Source organism: Oryctolagus cuniculus, chromosome 16, assembly GCF_964237555.1.
Source record: "Oryctolagus cuniculus chromosome 16, mOryCun1.1, whole genome shotgun sequence".
Lineage (NCBI taxonomy): Eukaryota > Metazoa > Chordata > Mammalia > Lagomorpha > Leporidae > Oryctolagus > Oryctolagus cuniculus.
Window position 1 is genome coordinate 45,179,412 of NC_091447.1, and position 9,229 is coordinate 45,188,640.

Here is a 9,229-nt window from a genome sequence, read left to right on the forward strand (position 1 = left end):
CCCTCGTCGCCGACCTCTCCCGTTCTTCCCCTCGCACTGTAAGTTCCGACCAGACTCAGGTCTTCAAAAAAACAAAAACAGAGACAACACCGACCAGCAGCACCAAAAAAAAAAGAAAAAAAAGACAAAGCGAAACGAAACTAAGAATAGTTGTGACGGGTATTCAACCCGTTAGGTTAGCAAAAATTGTGAATCCGTACCCCTCCACACCCCTCCCACCGCAAGTATATTGATGTAGGCCTGAGTGGTTCTCACTCCAGCGTCGGGGTCCTGTTGGGGTGGGGGCTAACCCTGGGCACGCAGCCCCTCTCTGGGGCTACCTGTGACGCTGGTGATACACCTGTTTCGGACGGTTGTCCTGAAAACTAAGGGACTTAAGCAAGTACCGAGCACCACTGGGTATTGGAACTAACGTTGCTGTCCCGCACAATGTCAGCTGCGCTTCCCTGTCTTTGCTGGGTTCTTTTTCAATCCTTATTTGTGTATTGATATTTGAAAGAGGGAGAGAGACAAAGATGGAGATCCCCGCTACTGGTTCGATCCCCCAGTGGGCAACAGCTGGGGCTGGGCCAGGCTGCAGCCAGGAGTTCCACTGGGTCTCCCAGAGGGTGGCATGGACTCAAGTGCTTGGGTCATCGTCTGCTGCTCCCAGGGGAGTTTGCAGGGTGCTGGACTGGAAGCCGAGGCGGGACTCCAACCCACGCCCTGGACATGGGATGCAGTGTCTGCCTCTGCTGAATTCTTCTAAATACGAGGCCCTGCGTTGGTGAACATCTGAATTACAGTAAAGGATTCGGACCTTCTAAACAGCACTGATCTGATTGTTTTTATGAACACAGGATGCTGAAGTGCTCCACCTACAACTTTAAAATGATCACACACAAATGGAGACCCAGAAAATGTTGCAAATGTTTGAATCTAGGACAGAAAGTATATTGGTGTCCATTATACTATTCTTTCAAATTCTCTGTAGCTTTGAAATTTTCAAACTGAAAGGAAAAGAATCGTACTTTACACAAAAGTAAAGGATGACAACCATGTGTATGACTCTGCGCCCCTGCGTGGTCCTGGGCAAGTTAAGGAGCCTCTTTGCCCCTCTGGGTGTCACAGTAACACTGTGCTGTATCCACACTAGAAATTTTTGAGAACTAAATGAGTGACTATACAAAGTCTCCAACGGGGTGCGCACAATAAGGACTGTATATTTGCTATCAGCATTTTCAGTAATAACAATGGGATTATCTGTCCATGCAGGACAAGGGGAAAGGTTTTACCTGTCCACTTCTACTCCTGTCTTGTTGGCCGTATTGCTTCAGAGAATGGATAAGGTTATTTGAAGCCAGGAGCAATCTGATTCCAGAGCCAGACCCAGAAATGCACTAATGAGGAAGAAAGCACTGAGCAGGGAATAAACGAGTGAGCAGGATAGGCCCTGGACTTCAGGCCAGCTCTGGCATTAGCAGGAAGAGGACGGCAGTGTGACACAGGAGAATCACTTCTGTGCTCTCACTTTCTCCCATCTATTGAACTGAATTTTAAAAACTGAACAATAGCTGGTGCCGCGGCTCACTAGGCTAATCCTCCACCTTGCGGCGCCAGCACACTGGGTTCTAGTCCCGGTTGGGGCGCCGGATTCTGTCCCGGTTGCCCCTCTTCCAGGCCAGCTCTCTGCTGTGGCCCGGGAGTGCAGTGGAGGATGGCCCAAGTGCTTGGGCCCTGCACCCCAGGGGAGACCAGGAGAAGCACCTGGCTCCTGCCATTGGATCAGCGCAGTGCGCCGGCCACGGCGGCCATTGGAGGGTGAACCAACGGCAAAGGAAGACCTTTCTCTCTCTCTCTCTCTCTCTCACTGTCCACTCTGCCTGTCAAAAAAAAAAAATACTTTAGGTCAGTTTTTAACAGTCCTGGCTGTCCTGTTTTTCTAACCACAGATTTAACGTAACAAGTAAAAGCTTTTTAAAAAATATTTATTTATTTATTTATTTGAAAGGTAGAGTTACAGAGAGAGGGAGAGACAGAGAGGAAGATCTTCTATCCTCTGGTTCACTCCCCAAATGGCCACAACAGTTGGAGCTGGGCCAATCCAAAGCTAAGAGCCGGGAGCTTCTTCCAGGTCTCTTACAGGAGCAGGGCCCAAGGACTTGGGCCATCTTCCACTGCTTTCCCAGGCCACAGCAGAGAGCTGGATCAGAAGAGGAGCAGCCAGCACACAAATCAGCGCTCATATGGGATGCTGGTGCCACAGGTAGAGGCTTAGTCTATTACACCACAGCATCAGCCCCAGAAGTAAAATCTTAGAACAAATGCATTGCAATAAACCATTTACCACCAACCTCTTACAAAGATTCCCATTTGGTCACTATACTTCTACTGCTGTTGTAACAAATTACTACAAACTCAAAGACCTAAAAACACCACAGATGTATTCGCTTACAGGTCTGGAGCACAGAAGTCCAACACAGGTCTCCTTGGGCTAAAAGCAAGATGTCAGCAGGGCTGCGGTTTCCTTGTGGGAGTTTTGTTTTGCTTTTGGAGGCTGCAGGGGAAAATCCTTTTCTTGCCGTTCCCAGCTTCCTGAAGTCACCTGCATCCCCAGGCTTGTGGCCCCTCCTCTCTTCAAAACCAGCAATGTCTGGCCAAGTCTTTCTCACGTCACATGGACATCCTTCTGCCTTGTTCTTGCATCTTTAAAGAACCCTTGTGATTTCTCAGGCCCACCGGGATAACCAAGAGTAGTTTCTCTGTTTTGCAGTCATCTGATTAGCACCTTTAATTCCATCCAAAACCTAAATTCCTCCTTGCCAAATACAACAGTTGGCTTTGCATTACTACAAAAAAGTACCTGAGGCAGCTAACTTTATAAAGGGAAGAGGTTATTATTATTTTTTTTTTATTTTACAAGTTCATGCTTGTAAAGGGCATGGAATCTACATTGGCTCAGTTCTGGTGAGGACTTCATGACCCAAGGATCACACCAGGATGGAGAGGGAGAAAGAGACAGAGAGGGAGAGAGCAAGAGCGCAAGCTTGCTCTTTTAATACCAATCCTCTTTGGAGAATTCAAGGGTTCTCATGAGAAATACCTTCTCCGAGCATGCCCCTACTGACCTATGGGACCTCTGACTAGGCCCCATCTGATAAAGGTTCCCCCACCCTCCAATATGGCCACCACGGTGCTCAAGCCCCCCAGTCACATGAGCCTTTGGGAGGATATAAATGAAAGCACATCCAAACCATAGCACCACGTAACACATTCACACTCTGCAGATGAAGATGTGGGTCTCGTTGGAGACAGTTATTCTCCATACCCACAGTCCCAGTAACCTCTTCCTGTCTGAACCCCAAAGCCTCTTCTCCATCTTCATATCCACATTAAGCAATTTTTTTTTTAAAAAGTTGAACTCCTTTTTGTTGATGAGGAAACACTACATTCCTTCTTCTAGTTCCCTCTCCACTTGTGGCTTTCACGCTCACCCCCTATTCTCCAATGCAGTTAACAAATGGCACTGTCCTAGGTCCCTTCTTTGTCAACAAACTTCTTCAGAGGGCCACCAGTTTTCTATCTCCAGAAATCTGTTACTTTAGCCCAGACTTTCCACGACTTTAGTATTATTTCTAATACTTGCATTTTTTTAAAGATTTATTTTATTTATTTGAAAGACAGAGTTACAGAGAAAGGCAGAGACAGAGAGAGGGATCTTCCATCCGCTGGTTCACCCCCCAGGTGGCCACAACTGCTGGAGCTGCACCGATCCGAAGCCAGGAGCCAGGAGCTTCTTCTGGGTCTCCCACGCGGGTGCAGGGGCCCAAGGACTTGGGCCGTCTTCTACTGCTTTCCCAGGCCATAGCAGAGAGCTGGATTGGAAGTGGAGGAGCCAGGACTAGAACCGGCGCCCATATTGGATGCTGGCACTTCAGGCCAGGGCTTTAACCTGCTGCACCACAGCACTGGCCCCTAATACTTGTATATTTAACTTCAAATTCAGCATTTTCCAAAAACAAATGAATAAATATACCTTTTATGTCTTTCATCATTCCTTATTGTGTCAGTGATTTCAAATTACTTCTTATCTTCCTTGTATTTTATCCATTGATTTTACTTAAATTAGGAATCACATTCTGATTCTTCCTTTGAAATATCCACCTGTCTCTTATTCTCTACAAAGAACTGTCATGATATTATTCCAGCCCTCACCTCCTCACATCAGGACAGAAGTAACAATGTCCTATCATATATATTGTCAATTAAAAATTACAGATATCATTGATCAAGCATTTATATGAACCAAGCACTGGCTTCTTTGTCATCAGTCATCTAACTACAATGTCCCCTATATTTCCAGCACATGATTAAGTAATTTGCCCTACATTGACAAGGGTTATGTGGTGGCTCTTGCTAAAAGGTTGCTGTTACTGCTTGGAATGCAACAGACACACACCAGTCTCCTTATTGTGTATTTCTTCTGCAGTACTTACTCTAAGTGCTCCTTGAAGGTGTTCCTGAATTTTAAATGGCCTCTTTCTATCCTCTTTGCTCACCCAAATCCTGTGTTCCCTCTTCTCTCAATATTTGATCCTTCTATAATCTATTCACAGTTCATCCACTCCACCTTGCACGGGTTTTACATTAGTTATATCTCACCAGAGTATTTCCAAGTCCATAAATGAAATTCAACAAATATAGATTAATGAAAGGCTCCCATATACAATTTTAGGAGCATATCAAAAAGTAATAGATAATATTATCTATTAATTGGGAGGTGTATTAATACTAAGTGTAGAGAAAAAATAGAGGTGCCTCAGGTTGAACTGTGTCATTCCCACCCCCCAAGTTCATATATTGACGTCTTAATCCCCAGTAGCTTGGAATGCAACGTGATTTGGAGATAGGGTCTTTATAGTTAGGTGATTAGGGTGGGCTCTAATCCACTATGGCTGATGTCCTTATAAAAAAGGAGAAATTTGCAGAGAACCATGCACACATGTGATGATGAAGGCAGAAATTGGGATAATGCTGGGGCTGGCTCTACAGCACAGGGGGTTAAACATGCTTCAGTGCCAGCATCTCATATGGATGCCAGTTTGAGTCCTGGCTGCTCCACTTTCAGTTCAGCTCCCTGCTAATGTGCCTGGGAAGGCAGCAGAGGATGGTCCACGTGCTTGGGCCCCTGCAACCACAAGGGAGACCTCAATGAAGCTCCTAGCTCCTGGCTTCAGCCATTTGGGGAGGAAACCAGTGGATGGAAGCGCTCTCCCTCTCTCCCTCCAACTCTGCCTCTCAAACAAAATAAATAAATCTTTAAAAAAAATTGGGATGATGCTTCTAAGAGGTTATTTCAAGTTCACAGAAAATGGAATTAAAAGTTTATTTTGCTGTAAAAAATACCTGAAGTCCATGCATAGTTTCTCAGAATCTACATCTCCAGGAACTTTCTGAAGCCACCATGTGCTAGCCAAGGGATGCCCAGCGTTGTCGGCAAGCTTCTGCTGCACAAGGTGTGGGCAGACTCTGCCACAGCCCTCAGAAGCAACCTCCACCGCTGCCAGAGCCGCAAGGCCATACGTTTCCGCAGTGTAAGTCACCGATTAACAAAGAAAGGATTTTCAGTAATTTAAACAGTGATCTATTACTTTTCAGGACTTTGTAGTGCACCACCACTAGGTGCACATTTGTTTGCTAATAAAATTACCCTGGAGGGGAGGGAGAGAGAAAGGGCTCTGCACCTAAGAATTGGCCTCTAACGAAGGGAGCTGAAGGCTCTTGCCTGCAGTGGCTTCAGGCGGGTTAAATCTTCGTGCTTTGGGCTTTACCCTGCTTGCCACCCCTTCCTGCCCCACCACTATTTTTTTTTTTTACCAGATTTCAAAAGAAACCTGTATTTCAGCAGATGAAACAAAAATATGTTACAAATCCAGCATTATAACAATAATGGTTCCTTGAGGCAGATCAGTTTTTCTGGCTCATATTTTTATAGTAAACACTCTGTGTGCTCATATTTTTCTTCCAATTTCTCTTGACCCCAAAGTGTACCACTTCCTGGAAAGATTTGTTTTTGAAACTGAGGCTCAATTATTGACCAAGGGCTTCTATTTATTCTGTCATTTAATCATGTTCCAAATCTATCCAAAGTCATAAGCTTTTACTCAATGTCTATCCTTGATTTAAAATTTTCAGGATCCTTCAATTTGTAGCAAACCATATACAAACAAAAATGGAAAGTATATTTTAGCTTTACAATTGTGCCCTTTCTAAATATGAGAAAATTACAGTCTTTCATACAGAAATAATACCAATAATAATGTTTGATAACCAATAGAAAATGAAGGCAGTGGTTAGAAGATATTGGCAATTTCAGAAAAATACATTGGAATATGGATCATGAACAAAGGAAGCTTTTGTCCTTTGCTTTCAACCTTCAACGCACTTAGAGTTTACAAAACAAATAGGAAGAAATTGTCTAGCCATATATCGCTCCAAAATTAGTTATAATATAAAGTGCATAGCCTGTTCTTCAAATTCCAAGAATTGCAAAGGACATGATTCAGATAATAGTTATGCTTCACAAAGCTTGGTAGCTGGACATCCCAAAAAATTTAATTTCTATTTTTAAATACATTAATATGTACAAAGGTGATTACTTCCTCTGAAGTCTTGCAAGCACCCAATAAATATTAACTAAGAAACTTTCATATGCTCAGAAACATAAAAAAAATTTATAAAATCAGTGGCTAGTATTGGTCAGAGTAGGTAGTTAAAATTGCCCATGGCTTTTTCATGTCAGTCAACTAAAGGAATACCCTATCTGCTATCCCTGAGTTATCCAGTTTTTCAACATTCCTATTTTTCTCTCTGTCCTCTCTCCCTTTCTCAAGCCTCATATTTATTTGTTTTCTCCTTTAACCAGCTAGTGAAACCTAAGCACAGCTAGAGATTACCCTGACATTTTCCCTCTACTTCCCAAGCTCCAATCAAAAAAAAAAAAAAGAGAGAGATAGAAAAGGTCTCTTTTAGAAACTTTTGTAAAGACAAGACTACACATTTTCTCCTAATGTCTTTTTCAAAAGTTTTGAAATATCAGAGTGAATACTTAGCCTAAGCTGCAGGTAATGGCACATGTATCCCATGTCAGAGTGCCTGAGTTCAGTTCCCGGCTCTGAATCCTGATTCCAGTTTCCTGCTAATGTGCACCCTGTTAGGCCACAGGTGATGGCTCAAGTAGTTCGGTCCTTGCCACATGCAGAGCTGACCTGGACTGAGTTACCAGCTCCCAGGTTTAGCAAGGCCAGGTAATGGTTTAGCCATTACAGATATCTGTGGAATGTACCATCAGATGAAAGTTCTGTCTCAAATAAAAAAAATAACTTATCAAATATTTTAGAATCTCAAAAAATTTAATACTGCATATATGCATTACTCATTGAAAAACATAAATGACCAGAAGGCAAGACAGGCTAGTCTTTACATGAGTTAATATATGTGATGTACTCAGCACAGTACCAGAATATAACATTCCCAACTCAGAACACATTACCACACATTCAAACTACATTTCTGGGTTGGTTTCACACAACTTTTCTGTAAGGATAGATTTAAGCCAAATTTGAGATACTCTTAAGGATTTGAAAATATACATTAAATTCAAGTTACTATATTTGGTCTTCAAATAAAATGCTGCTCTATGTCTGCAAATGTCATTCGTGTGGGTTTACAATTCACATTATTGCTTACTTTCATTTTTATGTCAGAAGACAGGGACTCAACCTGAGTCTCCCAAGTTGGCAGCAGGGACCTAACTATTGTGGCTTTAACATGCTATCTCCCAGTGTCACATCAACCAGAAACCAGAATTGGGAGTGGAGCCAGGACTGGAGCTATGATGGAACCCAGGTCCTCCTACAGGATGCAGGTGTCCCAAGCAGCCTTCTAACCACCACGCCAGATATCTGCTCCTGGAACATTATTTTCAATCAACCTTAATTATATTACAAATTTCTGGATAAGCAGAGTGGATAGTGAGAGAGAGAGACAGAGAAAGGCCTTCCTTTTGCCATTGGTTCACCCCCACAAATGGCCGCTACAGCCAGTGCGCTGCGCCGATCCGAAGCCAGGAGCCAGGTGCTTCTCCTGGTCTCCCATGGGGTGCAGGGCCCAAGGACCTGGGCCATCTTCCACTGCACTCCCTGGCCATAGCAGAGAGCTGGCCTGGAAGAGGGGCAACCAGGACAGAATCCGGCACCCCGACCGGGACTAGAACCCGGTGTGCCGGCACCGCGAGGCAGAGGATTAGCCTAGTGAGCCATGGTGCTGGCCAGGATATATCTTTTTTGAACTGTGTTTTTAATCTGAACTTTTCAAGTTCTATGAAAATACTTGAGAACTACTTCATGTGTTGATGTGTATTTTTTGACAAGAAAAATATGGCTTTCATTATCTCAAAGGAATCTCTGATCTCAACCCTTAGAAAGCAAATAAGCACAGAATTAAAAGGAAACAATGTTACAAGAAATGGATAAACCTGCCGGTGCCGTGGCTCATAAGCTAATCCTCCGCCTAGCGGCGCCGGCACACCGGGTTCTAGTCCCAGTTGGGGTGCCGGATTCTGTCCCGGTTGCCCCTCTTCCAGGCCAGCTCTCTGCTGTGGCCAGGGAGTGCAGTGGAGGATGGCCCAAGTGCTTGGGCCCTGCACCCCATGGGAGACCAGGAAAAGCACCTGGCTCCTGGCTCCTGCCATCGGATCAGCGCGGTGCGCCGGCCGCAGCGCGCCGGCCGCGGCGGCCATTGGAGGGTGAACCAACGGCAAAGGAAGACCTTTCTCTCTGTCTCTCTCTCTCACTGTCCACTCTGTCAAAAAAAAAAAAAAAAAAAAAAAAAAGAAATGGATAAACCTGAAATTAAATACCCTTGAGATAGTTTTTCCCAATTATGTCTACCATTTAAAGGAAAACAAAGTTCACCTACCATGATAAATAATAATATGGACATTGCACAATGACATTTTGGTCAACAATGCTCCCTTAAGATCATATGGCCTCCTGATACTGTAGCTGTCTTGGTTTGTATAAGTAAACTCTATCATGTCTGTGCAACTAAGTAACAACACAGGTCTCAGAATGTGCCTTTTGTTAAGTGATGCCTGACTGTATATCACAAAAAGCACAATACAATAAGCAAACTCAGTTGAGCTAAGTAACATACACCCTTTACACATTGATTTTTTGTGGTGAGAGCA

At 43.9% G+C, this 9,229-nt stretch overlaps 1 long non-coding RNA gene across 1 annotated transcript; it reads right to left on the reverse strand.

Annotated features, from left to right (window-relative positions):
- Window positions 1-6,069: 6,069 nt before the first annotated feature.
- Window positions 6,070-9,174, reverse strand: LOC138845907 (uncharacterized). Its single transcript, XR_011383223.1, has 2 exons — window positions 8,886-9,174; window positions 6,070-8,515 (listed from the first exon to the last, which is right to left on the reverse strand). It is a non-coding gene; the product is annotated as an uncharacterized lncRNA (long non-coding RNA).
- Window positions 9,175-9,229: the final 55 nt, after the last annotated feature.